The sequence below is a fragment of the Notamacropus eugenii genome, chromosome 4 (assembly GCF_028372415.1).
Source record: "Notamacropus eugenii isolate mMacEug1 chromosome 4, mMacEug1.pri_v2, whole genome shotgun sequence".
Classification (NCBI taxonomy): Eukaryota; Metazoa; Chordata; class Mammalia; order Diprotodontia; family Macropodidae; genus Notamacropus; species Notamacropus eugenii.
In genome coordinates this window covers 476,815,640-476,830,517 of record NC_092875.1, presented here as the reverse complement: position 1 = coordinate 476,830,517, position 14,878 = coordinate 476,815,640, and the positions used below count along the sequence as shown (strand labels likewise).

At 42.5% G+C, this 14,878-nt stretch overlaps 1 protein-coding gene across 1 annotated transcript in view; it reads right to left on the bottom strand.

Annotated features, from left to right (window-relative positions):
- CD180 (CD180 molecule) overlaps positions 1–14,878 on the bottom strand; it is a 46,792-nt gene that overhangs the window by 30,974 nt on the left and 940 nt on the right. The window lies entirely within an intron of this gene.

Here is a 14,878-nt window from a genome sequence, read left to right as displayed (position 1 = left end):
CCTAGAGGGATCAAATGATTTACCCCGTGGGATCAGATCCTTTGTCTCCAAATCCAGTGCTCTCCCCATTGCCCACACTGCCTCCAGAATGTTTTCCCGTTACCTCTCATACTTCTTGGCTTCCTTATTTCACTCCATGACATCGCCATTTGCCCCATTTCACAAAGTTGAAATTGGGGCATTATTTCAAACTTATCCCTTTCTTAAAAACCAGTTGTCAAGTCCCATAAATACCATGCCTGTGGTCTCTTGAACTGTCCACCTCTCTGTTTTTATAATTACTATTCCATATCTCATTACCCACACAGCCATTCCCCTATCAGCTTTCACACTATCTTACTCTGTGTTCAACTCAGCAAACTGTGACTACTCAGCATATCCCACCCACTGCCCACCTAGCATGGCCCACTTTTGGGCCAGGTTTACATTGTTCCCTCTGCCTAAAACTTTCTGTCCTCATCTCCATCCATTGAAATTATAATTTTTGGCCCGTTTCAAATGCCATGTCCTCCAGAAGGTTCTGCTAATCCTCCTAGAGAGTTTTCCTTTCAGATGCTCAATAGCATTGCTTTTATCAGCTAATCCTATGACATTTCACATTATATTATATCATATTATAGTATGTCATATATACATACATATCATTATACCTATATATTATGTATTGTGATAATAAAACATTTATATAGCATTTCAGGTTTGCAAAACACTTTATATGTTCTATCTCTATCTCATTCTGTTCTCACAATAATCTCATGAGGTAAATATGGTCATTGCAGGTATGATCTGATTCTACAGATAGGGAAACTGAGACTTAGAAAAATCAATTGATATGTCTGCCCTCCTCTTCCTGTGCCACACTGCTTCTCTGTCTGATCATTAACTACCCCCACTAGATTGTGAGTTCAGTCAAGATATGTACGTCTCTGAGGAACAGTCAGCCTACAGTGATGCTTATAGAACTGACCTCACAGTAAAAAAAATCTGGATTCAGATCCTGCCTTATACATCCTGTCGATGGGTGATCCTGGACAAGTCACTTAACTTCTCAGTTCCCAAGCCCTGAGAGTCTCTGAGACCAGAAACTGCTGAACAGCTGCCAATCTGCTGCCAATCTGCATTAGTTGGAGTTTCCTTCTTGAGAAAAAGGAAGGGAGCAGCATTGATCATGTGCCAGCTCTATGCTATGATTTTTACAAATAGTATCTCCTTTGATCCTCACAACAATCCTGGGACGTGCTGTTATTCTCATCTTCATTCTACAGTTCAGGAAACTGAGGCAATCAGGTTAAGCAACTTGGAGGGCCACTCAGCTAATAAGTATCTGAGGTAGAATTAGAACTCAGATCTTCCTGACTCCAGGCCCAGTGCTCTATCCACTGAAATCACAGGACCTCTTTCGCACTAAACAAAGCAAAACTCTCTCCCAGTACTATGCATAGGGCAAATAGTAAATGCTTGTTGTTGTTTGGTCATTTTCAATCATGTCCAGCTCTTCACAGTTCCTTTCTGGAGTTTGTTGGCAAAGATTCTGCATTGGTTTGCCATTTCCTTCTCCAGCTTATTTTTACAGATGAGAAAACTGAGGCAAACAAAATGAAGTGACTTTCCCCAGGTCACACAGCTAGTAAGTATCTGGAGCTAGATCTAAACTCAGGTCTTAGCTGACTTCAGGCCAGGTGCTCTATCCACTATGCCACCTAGCTACTGGTTTAACATTAAAACTGGTAATAAAAGTGTAAAGTGCTGACGATACATGGGTAAAGGGAGAGAACAGCCCTTGAGTGAAATTCAAAGGATGCTAAACTGGAATGTGATTTCAACACAACCAAGCAGAAAGAAAAGACAGATGGATCTAAAAGAATTAGGAACACAGCAGGCAAAAAAAAGCAAACTAAGGTCCTGATTGAAAAATGCAAATGAACCCCCATGGGGAATGACAACTGAAAATGCAAACACAGCACTTAGTGAGTGATACTTTGGGTAAAAAAAAAAAAAGCTGCTCTGAGATCACCTTAGAACTGAGAGAGAGAAGGTTCTGAACTTTCTCTTGGTACCTAAGGGTATTGGAGTGGACAGACAATGAGGGTCTACCTTAATTAATGGAGGGCAGGATTCCAAGGATACAGGGCAGCTCTGCCCATGGTGAGGAGGCCATCCAGAGACTCTCCTGCCAAACACTAGACAAGGTCACACCCTGACTACTCTGGTGTGCTTGTAAGAAACCAAAATAGAGAGGGAAAATCAAGAGGGGATGCAGAAAACACCCAGAATAGAAAGAGGAAGTCCCAACAGAGGAGGACAGAATTGGCAGTGGCTGACCAAAAGGCAGAAGTAGTTTCTGTGTCTGAGTTTCTGCCCACATTTTCATTCTCCTGCTACCACCAGCCTAACTATGACCACTTTGGAAACCCAAGTACCCGTCCTGCCTGACTCTTTGAATCTGGGATCCCTTCTTCCTTTAATTAGAGAGGCAGAATTGCCAAAATGCTTTACTATGGCACTTTACTGATGTAGCTAAGTGGCATTATAGAATTGGTGCTACATTTAGAGGCAGGATAGACTTGACTTGGAATCCTGCCTCATACCCTTAGTCGTTTCATAGCCCTGGGCAATACACTTAAACACTCCCTGCCTCAGTTTCCCCATCTGAAAGTGGTATTCATAAAGCACCTACTTCACAAGGTTGTTGTGAGGATCAACTGAGATAATACATGTAAAGCGCTCTGCAAACCAAAAAGCTCTATACACTTATCCCTTTCATGTCATGACTTTCCCCATTGCGGTTTTCATACATCATGGGTTGACATAAGAAATTAAATGGAAATTTTTGGGGAGTTTTGTAGAAGCTGCATATAGTACATGAAGGCCAGCAGATGAAACAGAAAAGGTTTAGAGATTCAGAAATGCATAAAAAATATGTATAGCATTGTATAATATCATCATATTTTATTTTTTAATACCTTAGCAATTCAGACTTCTCTAGTATGAAGGGAGGACCAAAATAATTTACTTGAATTTTCCAGGAGCAAGGGTAGAAGGCACCATGCCCATAAGCCTCCTTGATGTGGAGTTAAGGGTCAAGACCATGTGGTTTTTGTTTGTCTTCTGTTCTGGAAGAGGACCATGACATCAGGGAGGTGATGCTATGACATACAAGTGAATTGGATTTAAGTGAGGTAGGACTGGGCAAAGTCACCAGTTTCACTTTCTCTTCTGATGCATCTGAGTCCAGTGGCCAGATATAGATGAGAATGACTGAGGACAACCTGGGTCAAAACCGATTGAAGGTAGAGAAAGAATGGGAGACAGCCATAAGGACAGAGTTTAACCCAATCTGACCTTGACTGAAGGAGCCACACAAAGCTTTTTTCCCACTCACTCCCACATGTGTTAGGCACAGTGCAGTAGGGCAGCCAGACTCCATTTTCTCATTGTTCCAATCTGTCTTGGCTCTGGGTATAGAGGGTGGTAAAGGACACTTTGGCACTCACTGAAGACCAGATTCCTTTGCTTTTGCTGGGATCTCTGCTTCCTTTAATTGAGAGTCAGAACAGCCAAAATGCTTTCTTTACTATGGCACTTTATCGATTCAGCTAAATGATGTTAAGCATGTGCTATGTGCTAGCCATTGTTGTAAGCTCTGGGGGAGAAGAAGGAGAAGAAGAAGAAGAAGACAAAGGAGGAGGAGGAGGAGGACGAGGAAGAGGAAGAAGGAGGAGGAAGAAAAAGTGGAAGAAGGAGGAGAAGTTTAGAGAGGGGTAAGCAAACTCCTCTCCTTCCTCACAAAATAAACAAAAAAAAAAAAGGAAATAAACTGAGAAGGAGAGGTGTCATTTCCTAAAAGCAAGGTTGGCCCAAGCCAAAATATGAAGTTTATTTTCTGGTTCCTCCAGCCATGCATTTTCACTTCCAAGCTCCCTGAGTGATGCCCATTCTATGCTTTCTTCCCTGGCACCCAAACTCCTGCTTTCTCCCCCCTCTCTTAGAATCACTTTCAGACTAGAAGCACCACCCAAGAGAGTGTTTTCCCTAAAGTCCTTACTCTATGACTGAAGAAATTGAAGTGCAGGGAGGTTGTCACTTGCATGAGGTCATTCACTTAGTCAGAAGGAAAGCCAACGCTTCAGTGTGAGTCTCTAGTTCTGGACCCTTTCCTGGATACTTCTTACTAACTCAGAATGATGACGAGGATCAGATGAGATCAAGTAGGCAAAGGACCAACTGCAAACACTGTATAGATAAGAACTATTATCATTCAGTGACCCTGTGGACCATAGGTTGCCATTATTGACCATGGAGTTTTCTTGGCAAAGATATTGGAGTGGTTTGCCACTTGCTTCTCCAGTGGATTAAGGCAAACAGGTTAACGACTTGCCCAGGGTCACACAGCCAGTATGTGTCTGAGGCCAGATTGGACTCTAGGCCCAGGGCTCTATCCCCTGAGGCAGCTAGCTGCCTCTGTACTGTTATTACCCCTCAGGAAAGGACGTGATAAGCCCATGCAGACTAAGACTGGAAGAGAGAGAAGGATAAACGAAATTATTATTATTAATAATCATTAAGAATAATATGGTTAACATTTAAATAGTAATTTAAGGTTTGCAATGTGTTTTGTAAGCATTATGTCAATTTATCATCATAACAACCCTGGGATGTAGGTGTTATTATTATCCCCACTTTACAGATGAGGAAAGTGAGGCAGTTAAGTGACTTGTTCAGAGGTATATATCTATTAAGTGTCTGAGGTCAGATTTGAACTCATGTCTCCTGACTTCAGGTCCAGCACTTATCTACTGTACCACCTCCATTGAAATGGGGGTGGGTGCATCTGAATAGAGGACAAGCCTTCAAGTCAAAGGAATAATGACATACAGCCCTTTCCATTTTAAAAAAGCTTTCTCATACATTTTCCATTTCATCCTCCATATTTATGACCCTGCAGGTTGATGATAGAGGGTATGGAATAGATATTACTCCAGATGAGGAAACAGATTCAGGGAGGCTACAGAACCTACCCAAGGTCAAAACAGCTTACACGTAGCATAGTGAGAACTAGAACCAGGTCTTCTAATGCTCCACTTTCCATCAACAGTTCTGCTTCTGCTGAGATCATGCCCCACCCAGGATAAACTGATCACCTGAAATCTCTTCATTATACGAATTGACTCCATTTTTGATCCATGATTTCTCCTCCTCCTCCTCCTTCTTCTTCTGCATCCCCAGAGCTTAGAACAATGGCTGGCACATAGTAAATGCTTAAAAAATGTTTATTGAATTGAATTATTGAAAATCCTGTGCTTTCTAAAGGGAGAAAGGTCAAGAAAGGGAGGATCATAAGATGTGCCTAATACAACACGTGATACACAGTAAGCCTTTAATAGGTACCTATTGAGAGTTGACTTGGAAGGGATCTCAAGATGGATCATAAAGGTGAACCCTCTTATTTTATAGTTGAGGAAACTGAGACCCAGAGAGGAAGAAGTGATCTGTTCTAAGTTACAAATGTAGAAAGTACCAGGGTAGGCATTTTAACCTAAGTCCTCTGGATCCCAAATCCAGTCAGCTTCCTATTACTTTATGGGGGGAGAAAGAGGAGGAGCTTAGCCCTTTGGGGGACTCTAAAAATCTCATTATAGTTTGGTGGTGCAGTGGACAGAACACCAAATGTAGAGTCAGGAAGAGTCTTCTTTCCAAGTTCAAATCTGGCCCCAGACACTGACTAGCTATGTGACCCTGGACAAGTCACTTACCTGCATTTGCCTTTGTTGCACCATCTATAAAATGAGTTGGAAAAGGAAATGGCAAACCACTCTAGTATCTTTGCCAAGAAAAGCCCCAATGGGGTTATGAGAGTCATTTGGACATGACTGAACATGACTGAACACTACAAATACCTCATTATGAAGGTGGATGCCTGATTGTAGATCTGGCCATACTTGGACAGAGAAGTAAGTCTTTTATTCACTTGGGCCCAGGAGGGGAGGGCAAGGTGGTATTTACTCATTTGGCAGGTCATAGCAGCAGAAGATGGACCTTAACTTTGAACAATTATTGGATATTTGAAGGATTCACAAGGTTATTTGAAGACATTTTTAAAACTACACCATTTCTGCAGGGAGGTTAGAGTGGGATTAGCCTGGTTGACCTCATATAACAGTTTCCTATTGCCTCTACGATAAAATATAAACTCCTTGGTATGATTTTTAAAGCATTTCGCGATTTTACCCTGGTAGATGTATTGCCTGCTCTGCCTTCCAGCTAAATTGGCCTCCCCGCCCATGTCCCAACTCCCCATTCTAGCTCCTGACTCTCTCTGTACCTTGGCTTGGACTTGGCCCCATCCCTTATTGAAATATACTTCCTCTTGTCTTCTAAAAATGCTGCAGTGGTTTGCCCTTTCCTTTTCCAGCTTATTTTACAGATGAGGAAACTGAGGCTAATAAGGTTAAGCAACTTGCCCAGGGTCACACAAAGCTAGTAAGCATCTGAGGGCAGATTTCAACTTGGGAAGATGAGTCTTCCTGACTTCCACTTTACCACCCAGCTAAGGTCTTAGGGACCTTAATTCCTTAAAGCTCAACTCAGGCCTTACCTCCTGGAAGAAGACTTCCCTGTTCTCTCTCCCTTACCCTAAAGCTCTTAGTGATCTGGTCTTTCTCCTCCTTCTTGGATTCCTTCCCTAGTAGAAAAGAAACTCCTTGAAGGCAGGAAATTTTGTCTTTCTATTCCGGGGCAGCCATCTTCAAAGAGATTTTAGAGAAGACCAAAAAGCCAACCTCCTCCCTCCTCTGTGCCTAGCACTGTACCTGGTTCGTCTAAATGTTTAACAAATCCTTGTTGAATTGAATTGAACTGAATCATGTAATATTGTAGTTACATGTGTTTATACTACATCCCCCTTCTAAACTGCTGGCTAAATGAAACCAGGAGCCCTTGGGCTGTGGGTTCCTTGAAGGGGGCAGCTTTTGCTTTTGCTTTCTCTTTCCAGCATAGATGCTTTCCAACCCTGACTAACAAAAGTTTGCCTCTCTCTCAGAGTCTAGTGCATGATTTGTCCAGGTGGGTGCCTGCTAAGTAAGCGATGGCATTTTTAAAACACTTTCTTATTGTTTTAGCCTATTTAATTCTCCCAAGAGCCTGGTGAGGTATTACCCCCATCTTACAGAAAACGAAATTGAGGACCAGGGAGGTCCCATAGGGTCACACGATGAACGTCAGACTCAAAGTGAAACCATGGCCTCTCCTGACTTGGTGTTGGCAATCACTAGAACTCTCCTGCTCCAGCAGAGATTCTTCTCCCCTCCTCCCTTTAAGGACCACCCCTCCCCCCATAATGCCTCAGACCTGGTTCAAAAAACTTCTTCTAGTGCCTTGTCTCTACTGCTTGTTTCCAACTTATCCTGTGTGTCATTTGTTTTTATGTAGCTATTTGCATGTTTCTTTCCAATTAGACTATGAGGGCCTCAAGACCAAGAACCCTCTTCCCCCTTTGTATTTTCAGTGCTTAGCCCAATGCATGGCACATAGTAGGCACTTAAGAAATGTTTACTGACAGACTCTGTTATATAAATCTTTTCTTACCAATCTGATTGTTTCCCTGGTTCTTGCACAAGCTAACTAGAGAAAACAGGAATGCTGCTTGGTGTTTTCAGATTTTAGTAGAGTAGGTATTTTTTATTTAGTCTCCTTTTCTCCAACAAAATAAATCATCAAAGGCCTGTAAAATCTTTCTTCCCTGGGGTCTCCCAGAGGCATTTCATAATTTTCATTGCTGTTCCTCAGGCTCCTTCCCATTTAGCCCCCTGTAATTCTGCTGGTATGGGAGGGCAGTTCCCTCCCAGACCTAAAGGCCCCTATCATTGTCCCTGAAAGTTCTTGCTATCCATCACCTTTCCCTAGTTTTATCTTCCTGCAGTTTCAGCTGCCTATGACTAGAGCCCATGAATGTGTCACCGATACATCTTTACCATCTTCCCTTGGAGCAGTGAAAATAAATGACTGCTTGGGAGGGAGATCCAGCGCATCTGCCCTCCCCAAAAGGCAATGTGATATAATGGCACGAGCACTGAGCCTGAAGTCAGAATTCAAGGAGTTGGAGCTATAAGGGACCTTAGACATTACCTAGGCCAAGAGAAGCCTGGAGAAGGGAAGCAACTGGTCCAGGAGGTCACACATATAACAAACATCAGAGCTAGGACAGAGCACGTTCAGGAGCTCCCAAGCAGTCAATTTCTTTCACTGCTCCAAGAGAAGATGGTAAAGATGCGTCAGTGACACATTCATGGGATTTAGTAGCAGGTGGATGAGACTGCAGGGAGGTAAAACTAGGGGTATGTCTACAGATGAATGAAAACCATGTTATAGATTTGACTTTTCTGCTTGAGTAATAAACTGGAATGAGTGAAACCCTTTCAGCTCCTTGGAGGAAAGGTCTTTAGACATTTTAGAAATTTGAGTTGACGCAGTGGTTGGGAAATTATAATGGAATCATAGGTTTAAATAGGGAGGGGACCTTAGAGATCATCCAGTCTCACCTCCTTCATCCCTTTACAAGAATACTTTATCATTTATAAAAGAGGAAACTGAGGCCTAGAGAAAGGGGAAGAAACTTGCTCAAGGTCAGTCAGGTAACAAATTTGTAAAGCTACAATTCAAACTGATCTTCCTTCTCCAGATTCTATGTTGTGTAAGTCTCAATGTACTTACCTCATACTTCTCCCTTCCCCATGGGTATATTGAAATATGCCCTGTCCCACTTGGACACTTTTTCTTACTCTGTTCCCTAAGACTTTTGGGATACAGAACTATAATTCCTTCCTTCCTTCCTTTTTTCCTTCCTTCCTTCCTTCCATCCTTCCTTCCTTCCTTCCTTCCTTCCTTCCTTCCTTCCTTCCTTCCTTCCTTCCTCCTGCCCTCCCTCCCTCCGAACTTCCCCTTTCTTTCTTCCTTCCTTCCTTCCTTCCTTCCTTCCTTCCTTCCTTCCTTCCTTCCTTCCTTCCTTCCTTCCTTCCTTCTTTCCTTCCTTCCTTTCCTAATTTTTTTCCTTTCTTTCTTTTCTTCCTTCTTTGGTATTGAGGAAGGCACTGCATCTAAAATCTCTTTACTAATGCCAAGCAACAACCGAGTCCCTTTGTAATACGTATTGCAGAGGAGTCCCTTGGAATGCTATGAGGTTCAATAAATTGTCCATGGTCTCACAACCAGTAGAGGGTGTTCCAAAAGTCTTATGGCAGTTTTAAGCTTTAGGAAAAGTAAGTGCCACAAATTTATTTTTAAAATCATTTGAAAGTTTGACTATTGAAATTTCTTATATGCTTACTGAGTTTTGTGAATTTTGAGCAACACATCTGAATTTGAACAAGTTGGAGCAGTATCTTCTATTATGTGTTGCTTGCTATATGTTGATACTTTCTCAGACCTTAGGATTAGTAGAGTGGTCCCTCTTGCTTATCTGCCTCACTTACCTCATCCATCCCCACTAGTCTTTTTTCTTGTTGGGTCATCAAAACTGTCATGTACACATCAAAATCTTGTTCTTTGGATGACATTAAGGCTAAAATGCAATCTTTTCGGTCACTGAGCAAACGACTGATGAAAATTGTTGTAAAATTTAAAAAAATCTCTATTACAACGTTCAACATGAGGCAGTGGTCATGTGATATTTTAATAAGAAAGAGCAATATTTTAAAATATATATAAGTAACCTTTACAATGTTATTTTTTGGTAAGTTGGTAGCATTTGTATTTCTGAAGTTATTAAAGCTTAAAACTACACTGAGACTTTTGGGACGCTGAGTCAGAAGTAGCACTTGGACTGATCTACTACAACTATTCCTATTTATTTTTGCATCTCCCTCCAGTCCAGTGTAACCCTCTAAGTTCTAGGGGTGGGGAACCTGTGGTCTCAGGGTCACATGTGGCCCTCTAGGTCCTCAAGACAATCTATTTGGATTCAGTCAAAGGGTCACACTTGAGGACCTAGAAAGCCACAGGTGGCCTTGAGGCCTCAGGTTTCCCACCCCTTTGGACCTGAACATAAGGCTAGGGACAGGGACTAGACCTGGGATATCTTTGGTTTGGGGACTTCTAGGTAAGAAAATTCCTTCTCCCAATATGGATCAACACCTTCTGTGTAACTTATAATCATAGGAGAGGTCTCTAGAGCTCTGTACAGAGTAAGTGTTTAATTCTTGTTTACTCGATCGTTGCTAAATTGAGCTAATGAGCACACTGGCAAAGGATCAAACGCAGCCACAGCTAAATGCTGGCCTGCGGAGTCTGGTTCCTGCAGCACCAGGTGAAAATGGGCAGTTGAAGACTTAAGAGCCACTCGTGGGAACTGCCCTCCTAGGTTACTCAGAGACTTGAACTGGTTCTCAGCTCAAGCTTTTGGGCTGTTCCTTGAACTGTTACCAAGAAACATTGTAGCAAATTCCTGAAATGGTTTGTAAATGCTGGTCCTAGGCTGTGTAGTAAAGGGCTTCTAGGGCATCTCATTGACTTCCCACCTTTCTTCCCTGATGGATCCAGACCCAAATCCCATACCTACAGCGCTCATGGGATCCACATGTTTCCAGGACCCTACCCAGACTTACCCTCCCCACATTCAGAATGTATGGCCAGTCCAGCTCTATCTAATGGGCCTATCCTCTTTCCTCCTCTCCACCTCCTGGCTCCCTTGGCAATCTTTGAGTCTTAGCTAAAAAATTAGCTTCTGCTTTTCCTGATCACACTTAATGATAATGCCTTCCTCTGTTGATTTTCTCCTATTTATCCTTTCTACATGTGCATCTAGGTGGTGCAGTAGATAGAGTGCTGGACCTGGGTTTAGGAATTGCCAGGCCTAGAGGCCTGAGGGCTACCCGAGTCTTCTTACCTTACCTCTCGCAGGTCTTCAGCTGGCCAAACCGGATAGTCGTATGAGAGAAGAGACCTCCCAGAGTCGAACAAGGGTTAAGCTTTTATTCAGGGTCCTGGTTACAAGTGCAGGGGGAACTCTTCCTTAGGAGGGAGTGAGGAATCTCCCAAGGAGGCAAAGATCTTACAATAAGAGATTGGAAGTAGAAGTGTAAGTGGGGAGAGAGGGGGAGGGAAGAGCGAAGAGAGGGAAAGGGAGGAGAGGCCTTCTGTCGGTCAGGGCCCCTCCCGAGCTAAGAGCACTTTCAGGCTTTCCTGATCCTAATTAAGTTCTCCAGCCGCATAGTTTGCACCTGAATACCGTGCCTGTTAGATAACAATAGGTGTGCCCAGATCCGGGACAGTCTCGAGGGGGATGCTCCTCCCATCACGTTTCTCACGGGAAGAGGTGGAAATACACGAGATTGCTCGGTCTCACTCCTCGATTCCCTGCTGTTATCTGGGGGGCCTCATGAGAACTCTAAGATTTAGAAGTTACCACCTTTACCTGCCCGAGACTGTCCACATGGAATTGAGCTTCCATCCCCAACAAGGAATACTTATTTTCGTGAGTTCAAATTCAACCTCAGAGTAGCTGAATGAACCAGGGCAAGTCAGTTAACCCTGTTTGCCTCCATTTCTTCATCTGTCAAATGAATTGGAGAAGGAAATGGCAAATCATTTTAGTATCTTTGCCAAGAAAACCTCAAATGGAGTCACAAAGAATCAGACATGACTGAAACAACTGAACAACAACACACGTGTAAAGAGAAAGCCAGCCCCATCACACATTCCTGTGAAGCCTTGCCCATTTCATAAGGTTGGGTTTTAGGGACTTATTTCCTGTTTTTAGAGAACTAGTATTAGTAGCAAGGGCATGACCCCAGCCAACAGCTATCCCCCCCTTCAAATACAGTTCCCATATTGGAAAGAGCACAATTTCTGGTGTTAAAGGACTTGGGTTTGACCTCTGAATTTTGCTGTCCTTGAGACCATGGGTAAGCCTCTCAGCCTTTATTTCCTCATCTGTAAAATAAGGTTGCTCTAGAAAGTCTCTGAAGTCCATTCCAGCCCTAATCTAGGACTCAGTGCTCTCTGTGATGTTCAGATCCTTCTAGAGCTAGGCCATAGAGTGGCTCTTTGAGAATAATTTTTTGGTCATTGAGCTGGCAGAGTCTGTAGGAAAGCTTTGCTCCTGACCTACTGACAAAAATGAGGGCTTTTCACTGTACTTGAATGTTTGCTTCCTTAGCCCTTGGAAACTAGGAGATTTGAAAAATGAAAATGGTCAGGATTTAGGTCAAAGTCTATAGACTTTACCTTATGGTACTCACATGACTTCACAACTACAGGAGGAAACCTGACCTGTCGGCCTCCAGGAGTAGTAGAATGGAGCATAAAATCTCCTGTTTCTCCCCTTTCCTTCAGCCCTAATTGAGCAGGCAAGAGTCAGTAACTCTGGGCCTTCTGGTGCTTGGCTTGGCAAGGTAGTCAGTCAGTCCTATGGACTCTCAGTTAGATGGGTTCCACCTTCCCTAAGAAATGTAGCCTGGTCCCCAGGGTCAGGACATACAATCTCAAAGTTAGAGGTGGGAGGAAATTTAGAGATCCTCTTGTCCACTTCTCTCATTTTACTGATGAAGAAACTAAGACTAGGAGAGGTTAAGGAACCTGCCAAGCTCACCCAACGGGCACACGGAACCTAAATGCCCTCTGACTCTGAGGCCAGTGTTTCTTCTACAGCATCATGCAGCCTTCTGGTCTTAGGAGTCATGGGGCTGCATGTCCTGTCCACTCCCATCCAGAGGGAGTTGAATGGATGAATCTGAAGTAAAATGACCACAAAATGAAGTGATTTTAAAAAAAAGAAAGAAAAAAAAGAAAAGAGGGTGATTGAGGTATCTTTTTAAAAAGAAAATAGAGAAAACAGAAAGAAGACCAAAGAGAAAGTCAGATGAACAGGATGACTGAGAACTACAAGTTGAACTTATATTTAAAAAGAAAAGCAAACTACACCTAACAGAGCCCTGAGCTTTCAGTATAATGTTCTTCTTGTGTCTAATATGCAAATGCACATACTCTAGTATTTGCTAGGCTCAGAGTTAAAATCAAAAGTAATAGTTTTAAAAAAGAAAAAGAACGGATGGAGGAATTGTGTCTCTTGTGCCGCAGCCAAAGTGCTGGCCTATTGAAGCAGAGAAATTTTATGGCGATGTCTTGAACTAAAGGAGTTGATCATTGGGTCACTTAGAGACTGAAAGATTTTCCCTCCTTACGTATGTGTGAGCAGATTTATCATTCTGTCCTCTCTGTCTTCAAGGACAGACTTTAAGGATGTCTTTAAGAAACGTCCTTTTGTTAATATCGTTAATATCGTTCGATATCATCAAAGTAGGTGATTCACAATATGGAAGCTTTCTGCAGTGAGGCAATGTATTTGTAATTTAACAGCCTTAGAGATTTGCTTGGAGCACTGGGAGCTTAAGCTACTTGTGTAGAACCTGAAGCTAGTATTAACCAATCAATTAGCCAATAAGAATTTATTGAGGGCTTACTTTTAGGTCTGGATGGGGACACAAAGAGAAAAAGGGAAATAGTTCCTTCCCTCAGAGTTTAGTGTGAAACAATGTGTATACAAATAACCATATATTGGGCAGCTAGATGGCGAAGTGGACAGAGTGCCAGACGTGGAGTCAGGAAGACTCATCTTCCTGAGTCTGGCCTCAGATACTTCCTAACTGTGTGACTCTAGGCAAGTCACGTCACCCTGTTTGTTTCAGTTTCCTCATCTGTCAAATGAACTGGAGAAAAAATTGTCAAACCACTCCCGTATCTTCATCAAGAAAACCTCAAACTGAGTCACAAAATGTCGGACATGATTGATTATGACTGAACAACTATACACACACCTACCTATATGTATATTTATACATACACATGTATATATGTATATATCTATACATATGTGAAGCAACTCTTCCTGACTCTAAGACCAGACCTCTACTTACTATGCTGTCCTTAACAAACATCCTTGGTGCTGCTAAAATGTCTGGGTGTCTAGATAGACCAAAGCTTCTTCACTTTTTCTGTTTCAGACAACCTTTTCCCAGTCTGATGAATGTATAAGCACACACACACACACACACACACACACATTTATATGCATTAAACAAAATGCCGAGAATTATAAAGGAAACCAATAATGCTGAAATTAGTTATCAAAACTAAAGAACAAAAACACAAGTTAATGGATGATGAGTGAAGAAATTCTGATCTGGTACATCCTTCTCCAATTCATCACTTCTGTTCCTAAACTTGACCTAACCCTTATCTGTCTAATCCCAAACCATCTTTATTTCTACTTCCGTGCCTTATTTCAGTCTTTTTTTGGTTACTTTATTATTAACCTCCCGTTTTCAGATTGTGTTCTTTTAAACCAAACCTGTCTTCTCTGGCTACACCCCACCATCCCTATCTCCTATTTCTGTACTGTTTTCATTTGCTGACCTGAATTTCTTGGCCCGGTCTCTATATAACTCAAATGCCATCCTCTACCATGGATTTGCTCTCAGCTATTAACCTCACATCAACCCCAATCCACCGAGGCAGCCCACTTGGTCATGGCGGGGCCCGGCAGTCAAGATACAGGTTCACCACAGAAGCAATTGTCAGACAGGCCCAAGGCACTGGAAAAATAGATGATGCCAGTCAGTCTCTCAGGAAGTTCTGAGGAGGATGACTAAAAGTGGGCATTTGATGAAGAAAGGGCACAAGATGGAGCTCTCCAGTACTCCCCCTTAGAAACAATTCATAGGTTGAAAAATACAGTTTGAATCTATAGAAGTCAGGCACAATTTGGCTCCTCTCCTATTTTATTCTTTGCATTGAAATGGAAAAAAATAGAGGGCTATGGGAAAAATTAGGGACCATGCAAAAAGATAGAAGTCCCCAGGATTTAGAGTTGGAAAGGGCGTTGGAG